Source organism: Mchenga conophoros, linkage group LG23 (assembly GCF_057382185.1).
Source record: "Mchenga conophoros isolate Kocher_MC1m ecotype Shallow Benthic linkage group LG23, M_conophoros_male_GT1.1, whole genome shotgun sequence".
Classification (NCBI taxonomy): Eukaryota; Metazoa; Chordata; class Actinopteri; order Cichliformes; family Cichlidae; genus Mchenga; species Mchenga conophoros.
This window is the reverse complement of record NC_140547.1, coordinates 28,359,196-28,373,785: the sequence shown is the minus strand read 5'-3', so window position 1 is coordinate 28,373,785 and position 14,590 is coordinate 28,359,196. Positions and strand designations below refer to the sequence as shown.

At 44.2% G+C, this 14,590-nt stretch overlaps 6 non-coding genes across 6 annotated transcripts; 4 read left to right on the top strand and 2 right to left on the bottom strand.

Moving 5' to 3' along the window:
- Window positions 1-8,215: 8,215 nt before the first annotated feature.
- Window positions 8,216-8,287, bottom strand: trnae-cuc (transfer RNA glutamic acid (anticodon CUC)). The gene has a single exon. It is a non-coding gene; the product is annotated as a tRNA-Glu (tRNA).
- A 122-nt stretch (window positions 8,288-8,409) lies between these two features.
- On the top strand, window positions 8,410-8,480 carry trnag-gcc (transfer RNA glycine (anticodon GCC)). The gene has a single exon. It is a non-coding gene; the product is annotated as a tRNA-Gly (tRNA).
- Window positions 8,481-9,081: 601 nt separating this feature from the next.
- trnam-cau (transfer RNA methionine (anticodon CAU)) lies at window positions 9,082-9,154 on the top strand. Its single transcript has one exon. It is a non-coding gene; the product is annotated as a tRNA-Met (tRNA).
- Window positions 9,155-10,339: 1,185 nt separating this feature from the next.
- Window positions 10,340-10,411, bottom strand: trnae-cuc (transfer RNA glutamic acid (anticodon CUC)). Its single transcript has one exon. It is a non-coding gene; the product is annotated as a tRNA-Glu (tRNA).
- A 122-nt stretch (window positions 10,412-10,533) lies between these two features.
- trnag-ccc (transfer RNA glycine (anticodon CCC)) lies at window positions 10,534-10,604 on the top strand. Its single transcript has one exon. It is a non-coding gene; the product is annotated as a tRNA-Gly (tRNA).
- A 601-nt stretch (window positions 10,605-11,205) lies between these two features.
- trnam-cau (transfer RNA methionine (anticodon CAU)) lies at window positions 11,206-11,278 on the top strand. Its single transcript has one exon. It is a non-coding gene; the product is annotated as a tRNA-Met (tRNA).
- The last annotated feature ends 3,312 nt before the right edge of the window (window positions 11,279-14,590 follow it).

Here is a 14,590-nt window from a genome sequence, read left to right as displayed (position 1 = left end):
TTTTCAAAAATACCCGTGGACGTAGCCCACACTAATGCGTTTTCGTTTGAAAACGTATCGTTTTCTCTCCGTTTTGGCCTCCCATCCACACTGAGACAGCGTTATCCTCAAGGAAAAACGCAGCGTTTTGAAAACGCTCTCGAAAACGCATACATTTCAAAACAGAACTGCCCCGTCGCAGTATGGACACTCGAAAACGCAGACTTTCTAAAACAATGATGCATTTTAGTCATGTGACAAATTAAACAAAGATTGCGGAGGGCATTGTATAGCAGTTGTTTTGATTGCTCTCAATTTTGACAGCCCTAAAGAAGATTATTATCAGTTTGTACATGCTCCAGATAGCTTTTCTTAAAATTCTTTAATTCTCACTCGCTTTTGCACATGCGCAGGACTGGAAACTTTTAACTGTGAAGACGACTGAAAACGCTGACGTGGAGCGTTTTCAGACGAAAACGCCTTTTTCAAATCTATCAGGGCTAGTGTGGACGTAGTGCTCACCAGCCAATGTTGATGAAGAAATGCTTAGAGGGATCCAAACTTCAAGTACTGGTGTTTATTCAAACACATCAAAACAAACACAAGTGTTCATTTCCAAGTATAGGATTATTTGCAATCGCCATAATGACTATATGGGTTACTTGGTCTGCAGTGAACATGCTTCCTCTGCCCCCAGCATCTGGTCATCTAGCAATTCTGTAAAGTAACAATTTCAGTATTTTTACATCAATGGTATTGGTGTGTTTCTCATTGGCATATGGCAGTGCTACAAATCTTTGTGCGAAGTGACTGTACTAACCGATTCTCATTTCAAGATGTCCTTATAGTACTTGCTACAGTGTAGCGGCTCGAGTTAGGCTGGACCCGTTGGCCAGCTACCCTCAGGGTCATTCCACGGTTGATTACATGGTCCACTATTGTAGCTCTGATGTCATCAGCAATTCTATTTCTTACTCTTCCTACCCTTCCTCTCCCCCCTCCTCATCTTCCTCTCCCCCCTCCTCGTCTTCCTCTTGCTCCTCCTTGTCCTTGTCATCCTCTTCATCCTACTTCTTCACCTCCACGTCCTCTTCCTCGGCCTCCTCTACTTCTCACTCTTTCTGCTCCCTCCATTGTACTCCGCACACACAGCTTACCTGTATTGTAGTGCTTAGGCTGATTGCAAAGTGAACTAATTATCTAAAAAAGTTTTCACATGTGAAAGTGTGCCAGACAGTTGGCAAATTAGTGTTAATGATAGCCATACATGTGTATACTTTTGCTAGGAGTGTGTTGGAAATTTGGTAATTGAGTGTTGTGCAGTGAATTGTGCCTACAGTTTTGCAAAGTGTGTGTTACAAACTGAGTGCAAAGCAGTTTTTGTGCTTTTAGTTTTGCAAACTCAGTGAGTGGTTTTGCTATAAGTCTGAATAGTTTTAGAGATTGTGCTACAGGAATCACAGTTAGGGTTTAAGCATTCAGAAAAAACTGTAACACCTCACGACCAGCTCCCGATCATCAATCGCTCGTGAGGGTGTTACCACAGGCGCTCACACTGCTCACGCGCAAACACGTAAACGTCGGTGAAAAAGACAGAGCAGCACGGCAGTGCTGCGTGTGATCTGGACACAAGCGATGGAGGCACAACTTGTAGAACTTTGGAAAGCTCATCCGAGCCTTTTCCATGTGGCATCACAAAATTATCACGACCACAACAACCGTGAAAATAGTTGGATTTACATTGCTGCTCAATCACAGCTGCCTGATCAATGTTTTTCATTAGCAATTTAGCAAAGTTGATGGTGGTGGTGTGTCTGTGTGAGTGAAAGACAGAGAGAGCAAGCGACAGATTTTCTGTTATAACGTTCATTTTATGGAGGCACAGTGTGAGCACTCAGGTCGCATCAGAGCATCGGGCGGTATAGTGTGAGACCCTGCATCGTGACCTACGAACTTCTAACCCCTGCGAGTCAATCGTGCAGTTTGAGCAGGAGCTGAATAACGTGACTGAAAAAATCGCACAGTGTCCGCCCAGCATTAGGTGTACTGTCATCCGAGACTTGCACCGCAGTGTGTTTGTTTCCCTGTTGGCCATGCGTGTTGTTGTGGTCATCTGTTGTCTTCCGGTATTTTCTCCGCAAGCGACCTTTCCTCGACCAATGAGATGAGCGGTAATCTGAATTGTCATACTCGAATTGTCATAAGTGTGCTGTCAGCTCATTGGTCACAAAGCAGGAGAGGGGCTGGGAATTATGTTTTCAAACAAAGTGTTAATTCCATTAAAAGTTATAGACTACTTTTGATTCTCACTGTATTACGGGACAAAGTGCGTCCCTTATTAGCTCAATACGGGACGTGTACTTTTGTTTCGAAATACGGGATGATTCCGTATTTTAAGGGACGGTTGGCAACCCTACGGGTGAGGGAAGGAAGCCAGGACAGAAACATGCATGATAGCATCACACAGTTGTTGCAGATTTGCCAGCTGCACATCCAAGATGAGAATCTTCCTTTTCATGGGCTTTACCCACTCCGTTTGCCAGGCTGCCTGCCTACCTATTGTGCAACTACTGAATAGCTCAATAAAGATTTGGAGTTGTATTTCAAACCTCATTCAGTCTCTCACTATGTGAAGCACCCACTGTGGGTGGAACTGGGGTTACAGTAGTAACCACAGAATATTTTCCAGTCTTGTGTGTTTGTTACAGTTATACTTACCTGGACTTCAAAAGATTCAGACAGGATATGTTGGACAGAGTAGAAAACTATAGCCCAGGTTTAACCACTTTCACTACTTCTTTTCATACTACATGAAGACATTTATTTATGGTATTTATTTCCCACCTCTGCAACCTAAAGATGTAATAACTTGGGAGATATTGCATCTTTCATCATTGCGTTACATAATCATTCCGACTGTGAGGCATACCTTCTGAATTAATTAGCAGGTCGCTGCTAAAAATGTGATATTAAGTCTGCAAGGCTTTTTCAATCATCTCATGAGTAAGTTAATAAAAACTTTTAATTTGCTGAAGGTGTAATGCTGATAGGCAAAGCCCCATCTGTAAATCATATTCATGTTTAGGGAAATTTTGTTCCATTCAAATATTAATTTGGAGTGAGATTATAGCAATATATGTCCAGGTAACAATAACAGAGAAAATTTTAATTTAAAATCTTGACAGTCTTTAGGGCGTTATTGTCATTTTTCATGTAGTTTTGGATGTCCCCATCTTCACTCTTTTTCTTGCAGTCTGAGAGTAGCCTGCAGGAATCAGAGCATTAGGATTTCTTCAATAATTACTAGCTTTCAGTCATTTGCTCTGCTCTCTCCAACTCCTCATTTTCTCAGTATGAAAGCTGCTTTAACCAAATATTTCCTATTTTTTATCACAATTTTATACAACTCCAGGTAGGAAAAATGTACATGCAATGTAAATATTTAGTATAAAAGATCCTTTATTCCTTCCAGCTTGGTATTGTTTTTCAAGCAGTAAAGAATAGTAGAGATGCTGCAGCTGTCCATGGTGCTAAAACATATCATTCTTCACTGACTTCACATAGCGCTGATTATCTACTTATCATTGACTTCCCTCATTTAAAGTAGTACTTAAGTTGGAAAAAAATATTTTATTCTCTCACTGTTACCATATGCAATGCTGTGCAAACCTCTTAAGCTACCTCTTTTATATTTTTAAAATATTTGACAGAGAACAGAGCAAAAGTCAGAAACATCCAAAGAAGAGCTTTGCATGTCCTTCAAAAAGCCTGGAGAACTATTCCTGAAGACTACTTAAAGAAATTACAAGACAGCTGTCTAAGAGACTGTGCTGAAGAATAAAGGTGGTCACACCAAATACTGACTTTCAGGCTCGTTAGAATTATACAAACTGTTTTTTTGTTTTTTTACCTTATATGCTGGATTTCCATGTATGTTTGCTCATGTTTCAATTAATCTCAATACCTTCCTCTCATTTTTCTAGCAACATACAGAAATGTGAAGGCACACTTTTCCAGCACAGTGCTGTATTTAGATACAGTCCCCATCAAAGGTTTAAGACCATTTGAAAAATGGCAAGAAAAATCGTATTTACTGTCACGGCTGCCGATGCGAGCCGCGTGGTGTTGAAGGAAAAGGGCCCAAAATTCAGGCAGCAGACTGATGAAGTGTGATGTTTATTTACAAAGTGGCAGTGGCAAAAACAGGTAACAGACCATGAGAAATTATTGAAGGGAACCTAAACTGGGAAAAACTAAAGGGCAAACTTGAAACCATCATGAAGCGGGGTGAAATGCAGCGAGCCGCAGAGTAACGAACAGGACGCCATGGAACACAGACGAGCCAACAACAAACGCAGACCGACACCCACTATATATACAAACACAAGGAGACCAGGAAATGACATACAGGTGGGAGACACAGCTGATTCTAATACACATAATGACTGGAGGATACAAGCTGAACACAATGACCACAGACACAGACCTTTAGAATAAAACAGGAAATCCAAAACATGAACTCAGAGACATAAACCAGGCACAAGGGGAGGACACAGGATACCAAAATCAGAATAAACTAGCACAGAGGAAAATAATCATATAAAACCCAAAACGCTGGGTCAACGACCCAGCACCATGACATTTTCCATGGTTGGATCTTAACAAGGTTCCAAGTACAGCTTCAACATGCAACAAGAAGAAATGGGAGTGAGGCAAAACATTTTTTAAGCATGTAATTTATTGAAAACAACGCTTAAACTGAAACAGGTCGTTTTAAAGCTGATCAAAAGTTCACCTCCAAAAAAACCCGTAAACCCCCCAAAACAAAAATCAAAGTTCCAAACATGAACTCAGTAGACTGCAGCGATAACTGCCAGCATCTGAGCCAGCCAGACTCTGTCTGTCTCTCTCATCATGGTCACCTAAATGCACAGTAATGGCAGGTTTTGTAATAAGGCAGATCGCGCTAACATAATATGCACTGTTAGCTGATTATTTACCTGCCGCATTAACGGGAAAGGACGTACAAAAGTTACCGCTGCTGCTGGGTTGAGATTCACGAGTCCGGAGCGGAATTAAAAACATGACATTCATTTAAGGTCATCGTGTGTTTTGTGAGCAAATGCTTTTGCATATTCGTAGTGTTTCCTCCCTTAAATTAAACATCTACTTTGCAAGTATTGCAAGTTGCCCTGTTGTCATCCGTTCTCGTAAAGTATAATCAAACTTTTGAGCGTTTGAGCCGCTTAGGCGCCATGTTTCCTGCCAGGTAAATGACATTCCGCAATGTGGTGACGTCATTCGGGGCGACTGGAATCGATAAAGGAATCGTTTGCAACAATGGCAAACAATTCCAAGGAATTGAAACAGTGGGAACCGGTTCTCAACAAGAACCGGTTTTTGATACCCATCCCTATTGTTGATCACTTCCAAAATTTGTTGCAGCATGTTTGATGTAAGCGTTTCCATGAGGTGAGTGGGAACATTTCTCAAAGTGGTGAAGATGGCTGCACAAAGGGCATCTACTGAATGGAACTGTTGTTCATTTTTGTACCCAGTCAATGAATGGGTCTGTTTTCATACAAAAGGCATTAAGTGCAACAAAACAGTCAGCTAAGCCAAACTTTACTCAACTCATTCTTCTTGCTTCCTCCACTTCTGTACCATTGATTCATTAATGCTGAATTCTCTCGCAAGCTGCTCTATTCCCATGTTGTTGCCGTATGTTAATGACTAACCTTGTATTGTGGATGGATTATCTCAGTTGTTCTCCTGACTGAAGTCTGGTCTGTTACAGCATCCTGCCATGCAATTGCATTTGTCCCTAACCATCAGGAACCCTTCCGTTAACTTTTATCGAGTGAAAAAAAGTTAGCATTCATCCTCCAGCTTCACTGTGTTTATGTTATGATAACGTAGCTCTGTCGCTAGCGATCACGTAGCACATCATTATATACCAGTTAGCCCAACTTCAGTAACCCTAAAAAAGTCAGTTTTCGGTCTTCATTTATGTTGGAAGTGATAGCAGGGTATTCCATAGGTCCCTCATCCTATTCATGTAACCCCTTCTGCCAGGGTTTCTTGTATAGCAGCATTCCAACAACGCCCTATTTTCATCTCTTGCCCACCAATGCCTTCTTGTTCCAGTAGTTGATCCGGGCGACGTCCGAGCTGGTATGCATATATACATACATACACAAAAGTGTATAAACCAACAATATAATATACAATCTAATATATATATTACATATACCCCAAAAAGTTGATTCTGTTCATCTGGATGTTTTCAGTGGGAGAAACGTTTCGTCACTCATCCAAGTGACTTCTTCAGTCTCAGCTGACTGCAGGTTTCAATCTTATAAACAGGACATTTGCATAATGACTGAAACCAGCCCACTGAAGGAACAGTGGGCTGGGAGGTCAGTTCCTTAATCGTAATTATGCAAAAGAGAAAAAAAAAAAAGAAAAAGAAGAAAAAAAAAAAGAAAAAAAGAAAAAGGAAGTGATAGCAGAGCTGTACATTTTAATTTTTTCACAAATCACTCAGTCTGAACATGGTATGTCATGTTTAGGTGGAAGTTGGCAAGCTAACTTCCTGCTGACTTCTATCTCTGTTAAATTTAATAAATTCTGTTTTCATGGATGTTAAAATTAATTGGTACACCTGGTAAAGCAGCAACACTGATCATTTTATTAAAGATGACAGAAATTAGACAGTTTTAAATTCTCAGTGATGCTGCAGTGTTCGTTTGGCTTTGGGACCTGAAGTGGACAGAGTTTTGGAAGCAGATTACTCCTGACTATGGTAGCTGTAATACCCCGACAATCAATCAAGCGGTGCGGCTTCATAGCTTACTAAAGTTGTACTAAAACAGTTTTTGACAGATTTTTGAGCGCTGTGTATCACATCTGTTCAAGGTCAGTAAGCACAAGCAGAATTCATACATAAGGCGCACCTAATGTCGAAGAGCAAGGGCTGATAATAGGTTATCAGCAGCTCCCGAACTGAGTCTCTGGAGGTTGCCTGGAGTTCCTTTGCCAACAGGGTCCATTGAGAGGGATAATTTGAAGTCGTTCTTGCCTGACTGGTAAGTTGGAACAAGAAGTCTATGCAAACCAAACTTGGGTTGGACATCGTATCTGCATTAAGTCAAGATGTTGTTGAGAGGAGACTTTGTACAGTGGCGTGAATTCGGCGGCACAATTGGGAGACTTAGAATTGTCCCCTGCCAGCGCCAGTGGGTGACTAAATATATGTTTACAGACATTGCTGGTAAACCCGTGTGTCTTATTAGTGGAGCTAATGTGGCTGTAATTAAGGAATTTAATTTAAGACGGCACTACGAGACAAAAGAAGAGCGGTCCATTTTGGGGGAAGATGGTGTCTTGAGCCTCGCTTGATACACAGTACGTGGCAAAGGCAACCCATCCATTGTCTACCGCTTGTCCCTTTCAGGTAAGCCGGAGCTGGGTCAAAACACCGTTTTTAGGATCTCCTGTGGCACTCTTCACCTCCAAAGCCCGTTCAGGGCTTAAATACCTGGGGACTCGCCTTTGTTTATCCAAGCTGAATTTCTTTTCTGTGCAGCTTCGAGAAATCGTCCATTTTCCAGTTGCCCGTCAGTCTCGTTGGCGCAGTAGGCAGCGCGTCAGTCTCATAAAGGTCGCAAATTCGGCGGGACAATTGGCAGACTTGTAAGGGCTGGTGGCTCAGCAGTAGAACTGTCGCCTGCCACCCGTGAATCTCGAAATCAGAAGGTAGTGACTTGTAGCCTCACGCAAGCGATGTGCTTTGATGCACAGCACGTGACAGAGTTTGTGCATCCATTTTAAGCGTCTTGAGAGGAGACTTTGGAGAGTGGAATGAATTCAGCGGGACAATTTTCGGATGTGCAAGGGTTATTAGGTCAGCGGTAGAATTGTCGCCTGCCATGAGTAAGTCTCGAAAACTGGAGGTGTTGAGCTCTATACTCACGCGAGGCATGTGTTGATGCGCAGTTCGGCCACACATTTTTTGGATGTCCTGTCACACACTTCACCTTCAAGATGGCAGCCCATCCTGGGCTTGAAGAACTGGCAAGTCTGCTTCATTTGTTGACGGCTTCAAAGAATGGTTCGTTTTGGGGGGAGATTGTGCCTTGAGCCTCGCTTGATACACAGTACGTGGCAAAGGCAACCCATCCATTGTCTATCGCTTGTCCCTTTCGGGTAAGCCGGAGCTGGGTCAAAACACAGTTTCCCTGACCGGGAATCGAACCCGGGCCGCGGCAGTGAGAGCGCCGAATCCTGACCACTAGACCATCAGGGCGGTGCGACAGAGTTGTCTTGATGAGTGACGCGTGGCTGTATCGGGCTATATTTTCCATTGCGCCTCGAGAGGAGCGTTTGGGCAATGGCACGAATTCGGTGAGAAAACTGTCACTTCCGTGAGCATTGGTGGTTCAGTGGTAGAATTCTTGCCTGCCACGTGGGAGGCCCGGGTTCGATTCCTGGCCAATGCACAGATCCTTTATGCGTGGGGTCTTGGGGGGCATTAAGTTTGTTCTCGGTCACGGCCAGACGGCATCAAGATTTGGAACAAGAAGTCTGTGCAAACCAAACTTGGGTTGGACATCGTATCTGCATTAAGTCAAGATGTTGTTTAGAGGAGACTTTCTACAGTGGCGCGAATTCGGCGGCACAATTGGCAGACTTAGAATTGTCCCCTGCCAGCGCCAGTGGGTGACTAAATATATGTTTACAGACATTGCTGGTAAACCCGTGTGTCTTATTAGTGCAGCCAATGTGGCTGTAATTAAGGAATTTAATTTAAGACGGCACTACGAGACAAAAGAAGAGCGGTCCGTTTTGGGGGAAGATGGTGTCTTGAGCCTCGCTTGATACACAGTACGTGGCAAAGGCAACCCATCCATTGTCTACCGCTTGTCCCTTTCAGGTAAGCCGGAGCTGGGTCAAAACACCGTTTTTAGGATCTCCTGTGGCACTCTTCACCTCCAAAGCCCGTTCAGGGCTTAAATACCTAGGGAATCGCCTTTGTTTATCCAAGCTGAATTTCTTTTCTGTGCAGCTTCGAGAAATCGTCCATTTTCCTGTTGCCCGTCAGTCTCGTTGGCGCAGTAGGCAGCGCGTCAGTCTCATAATCTGAAGGGCGTGAGTTCGAGCCTCACACGAGGCAGGTGTTTTGGTACAGAGTTGGTCCATCCATTTTGTACAGCTTCTACCCATTTCGAGGACTCTGAAGCATAAGAACCATCCGTTTGTAGTGGATTTTCAGCCTCCTCTGATGCGAGATCTAGAACAGGGATCAATCCAAATCATTCTACCATTGCCCGTGGAAAGCCTTCCCATCTGTTTGATTTCAAGACTCACACGTGGCAGGCGATCCTCCCCTATGGATTCGTGCTGGCCCTCTAGAACCACTTCATCCAACTTTCACCACAATTCCTCTTTCTTTTCTCAGGTCAGAATTGCGGGACACCACACGTTGGCTCCCAAATGACTCCTACCTGTTATTTCTTCTTGGACACTTTGTCCAGGTAGGGTTAGGAATGTCTTTGCATTGGAAGCGGGTGAGCAAGGGCTGATAATTGGTTATCAGCAGCTCCCGAACTGAGTCTCTGGAGGTTGCCTGGAGTTCCTTTGCCAACGGGGTCCATTGAGAGGGATAATTTGAAGTCATTCTTGCCTGACTGTTAAGTTGGAACAAGAAGTCTATGCAAACCAAACTTGGGTTGGACATCGTGTCTGCATTAAGTCAAGATGTTGTTGAGAGGAGACTTTGTAGAGTGGCGCAAATTCGGCGGGACAATTGGCAGACTTGTAAGGGCTGGTGGCTCAGCAGTAGAACTGTCGCCTGCCACCCGTGAATCTCGAAATCAGAAGGTAGTGACTTGTAGCCTCACGCAAGCGATGTGCTTTGATGCACAGCACGTGACAGAGTTTGTGCATCCATTTTAAGCGTCTTGAGAGGAGACTTTGGAGAGTGGAATGAATTCAGCGGGACAATTTTCGGATGTGCAAGGGTTGTTAGCTCAGCGGTAGAATTGTCGCCTGCCATGAGTAAGTCTCGAAAACTGGAGGTGTTGAGCTCTATCCTCACGCGAGGCATGTGTTGATGCGCAGTTCGGCCACACATTTTTTGGATGTCCTGTCACACACTTCACCTTCAAGATGGCAGCCCATCCTGGGCTTGAAGAACTGGCAAGTCTGCTTCATTTGTTGACGGCTTCAAAGAATGGTTCGTTTTGGGGGGAGATTGTGCCTTGAGCCTCGCTTGATACACAGTACGTGGCAAAGGCAACCCATCCATTGTCTATCGCTTGTCCCTTTCGGGTAAGCCGGAGGTGGGTCAAAACACAGTTTCCCTGACCGGGAATCGAACCCGGGCCGCGGCGGTGAGAGCGCCGAATCCTGACCACTAGACCATCAGGGAGGTGCCACAGAGTTGTCTTGATGAGTGACGCGTGGCTGTATCGGGCTATATTTTCCATTGCGCCTCGAGAGGAGCGCTTGGGCAATGGCGTGAATTCGGTGAGAAAACTGTCACTTCCGTGAGCATTGGTGGTTCAGTGGTAGAATTCTCGCCTCCCACGCGGGAGGCCTGGGTTCGATTCCCGGCCAATGCACAGTTCCTTTATGCGTGGGGTCTTGGGGGGCATTAAGTTTGTTCTCGGTCACGGCCAGACGGCATCAAGATTTGGAACAAGAAGTCTGTGCAAACCAAACTTGGGTTGGACATCGTATCTGCATTAAGTCAAGATGTTGTTGAGAGGAGACTTTGTACAGTGGCGCGAATTCGGCGGCACAATTGGCAGACTTAGAATTGTCCCCTGCCAGCGCCAGTGGGTGACTAAATATATGTTTACAGACATTGCTGGTAAACCCGTGTGTCTTATTAGTGCAGCCAATGTGGCTGTAATTAAGGAATTTAATTTAAGACGGCACTACGAGACAAAAGAAGAGCGGTCCGTTTTGGGGGAAGATGGTGTCTTGAGCCTCGCTTGATACACAGTACGTGGCAAAGGCAACCCATCCATTGTCTACCGCTTGTCCCTTTCAGGTAAGCCGGAGCTGGGTCAAAACACCGTTTTTAGGATCTCCTGTGGCACTCTTCACCTCCAAAGCCCGTTCAGGGCTTAAATACCTGGGGAATCGCCTTTGTTTATCCAAGCTGAATTTCTTTTCTGTGCAGCTTCGAGAAATCGTCCATTTTCCAGTTGCCCGTCAGTCTCGTTGGCACAGTAGGCAGCGCGTCAGTCTCATAATCTGAAGGTCGTGAGTTCGAGCCTCACACGAGGCAGGTGTTTTGGTACAGAGTTGGTCCATCCATTTTGTACAGCTTCTACCCATTTCGAGGACTCTGAAGCATAAGAACCATCCGTTTGTAGTGGATTTTCAGCCTCCTCTGATGCGAGATCTAGAACAGGGATCAATCCAAATCATTCTACCATTGCCCGTGGAAAGCCTTCCCATCTGTTTGATTTCAAGACTCACACGTGGCAGGCGATCCTCCCCTATGGATTCGTGCTGGCCCTCTGGAACCACTTCATCCAACTTTCACCACAATTCCTCTTTCTTTTCTCAGGTCAGAATTGCGGGACACCACACGTTGGCTCCCAAATGACTCCTACCTGTTATTTCTTCTTGGACACTTTGTCCAGGACTCTGAAGCATAAGAACCATCCGACTCACACGTGGCAGGCAATCCTCCCCTATGGATTCGTGCTGGCCCTCTGGAACCACTTCATCCAACTTTCACCACAATTCCTCTTTCTTTTCTCAGGTCAGAATTGCGGGGCACCACACGTTGGCTCCCAAATCAATCAATCAATCAATCAATCAATCTTTATTTATAAAGCACTTTTCATACAAAAAATGTAGCACAAAGTGCTTTACATAGTTAAAAGCAGCCCACCCCACCCTCCAACTCACTCCCCACACTCTCATTAACATAAATGATGTGAATACACACATATCTCCCCCCCCCCCCCCCCCACACACACACACACACGCACACTTAAAGAGTAAAAATTGGGCTGGGTTCACATGAGCCAAGTGAGGAAACACTATAACAGGGAGCCGTCTGCACCGAGAGCCGGTCACAGACCGCAGCCTCCAGGCTGGGCACACAGCAGGAGGGAGGCAAGGGAGCCCCCCAGCCAGGCTGAGAGGACCCCCAGAGACCCAGCAGCCACGGTCGATCACAGCCCCGGTGCAGAGAGCCCCCTCCAAGGAAACACTGGAGATATGCCACAATAGGCTATATACAGGGTAAAATTCTAAAATAAATAAGAACGGGATACAATATAAATATAAATATAAATAGAGTAAGAAGATTAAAAAATGGATAAGAATAAAATCAATAAATTTTAGGTAAAGCCTAAATTAATAATAAAATAACAGGATAGAATAAATAAGCATAAAATAAATAAACGCTAAGTAAAAGCTAAATTAAAAAGGTGAGTCGTGAGCCTGTTCTTAAAAACACGTACGTTCTCTGCGGCCCTGAGCTCCTCCGGCAAATGACTCCTACCTGTTATTTCTTCTTGGACACTTTGTCCAGGTAGGGTTAGTAATGTCTTTGCATTGGAAGCGGATGAGCAAGGGCTGATAATTGGTTATCGGCAGCTCCCGAGATGAGTCTCTGGAGGTTGCCTGGAGTTCCTTTGCCAACGGGGTCCATTGAGAGGGATAATTTGAAATCATTCTTGCCTGACTGTTAAGTTGGAACAAGAAGTCTATGTGGTAGTGACTTGTAGTCTCACGCAAGCGATGTCCTTTGATGCACAGCACGTGACAGAGTTTGTGCATCCATTTCAAGCTGCATCAGTCTCATAATCTGAAGGTCGTCAGTTCGAGCCTCACACGAGGCAGGTGTTTTGGTACAGAGTTGGTCCATCCATTTTGTACCACTTCTACCCATTTCGAGGACGATAGAGCCTAAGAACCATCTGTTTGTTGTGGATTTTCAGCCTCCTCTGATGCGAGATCTTTTCTCGATTTTTGAGAAAATTAAAAGATTTTAAGTGCCCCTTACAGTGCGGAAAATACGGTAAACTTCCCTTGCTATTCATCCCCAAAGATTTTCAATTCGATTTAGATCAGGGTAATGCGCAGTATGTTCCAGAAGAGTGATGTTATTCTCCTGGAAGAAGTCCCTTGTCCTGCAGGCATTGTATACTGTAGCATTGACCTGTTGAAAAACCCAGTCGTCACCATGCAGACAAGAGCCCTCAGTCACGAGGGATCCTCTCTGCAACATCTGGACATATCCAGCGGCCATTTGACCCCCCTGCACATCCTGAAGTTCCATTGTTCCACTGAAGGAAAAAGCACCCCAAACCATTATGGTGCCCCCTCCACTATGCAGCGTAAAAAACATCTCAGGTGGATCTGCTTGTCATGCCAGTAACGTTGGAAACCATCAGGACCATCAAAGTTCAATTTTTTCTCATCAGAGAATAAAACTTTCTTTCACCTTTCAGTGCCTCATGTTTGTTCTTTTGTCCAAACAGTCAGTTCTGTGGCGTTCAAGGAGACGAGGCCTTTAAAGATGCTATTTTGTTTTTGAAGCCCTTCAGTCTCAGATGCCGTCTGAAGGTTATGGAGCTCAAGTCCATCATAACCCTCAGGTTCATTTAACAAATTCCAAATGACTGTCTTACTGCGTCCCACCTCAGCAACGATGGCGCGAGAGACCCTGCTTATGCAGTTCAACAGCCCAACCACATTCAAAAAGGGAATTTTTTTGCCTTTGCCATCTGAACATCACGACAGTGTGACTACCTGACAGAAAATGACAATGAATTCACATTTTTGCACAGATTTGGCCTTTTAAAGGAATGTAGTCCTAAACTATTGATCAGCTGCAAGCCTGTTTCAGTTTAAGCACTGTTTTCAATAAATTGCATGCTCAAAAAAAGGTTTTATCTCACTCCCATTTCTTCTTGTTGCATGTTGAAGCTCTACATTATTTAAATCCTACTATGCAAAATATGATTTTTTTGCCATTTTTCAAGTGGTCTTAATCTTTTGATTGGGACTGTAGTTTGTAGGTTTATATGCTGTCTTTTGAACAGTTCACTCACTTATTATCTTCACATTAATGTCAGAGGGATGTTTCAGGAATGGACACAGTGAGGTAAGACTTTGTCATGACTGTATGTAGTAGAGCAGGATTCAAGATTCTTTATTTGTCACATGTGAAATGTGTCTTGAAATGCTCCTCGACTTGTGCAAAAAAGAGAACATTAAAGAGGACATTAATATTCCTTTTAAGGGAAAGAGGTCGGAAAGTAAGCACTTTTCCCAAGATCAGAGTTAGATTATAAGTGTCTGCTGAGGCCAAACACACACACACACACACACACACACACACACACACTCCATCAAGGTCAATAGTTTCTCAACTTCAATCAGGCGGTGCACGATAGCATCCCTTGACTCTATTTCTCTATTTTGAATGAAGTGATGTCTGGGGTTGGAAGTCAGACATGCAAAGTGCCTGAATCAGCAGATTAAAGTGCTGATTTTAGTGCCACCTTACTCAGTGAGTGGAAACGACACCAGGGGAAGGAGAGAAGTGAACTGGAGAGCTGGAGGACCTTAAATC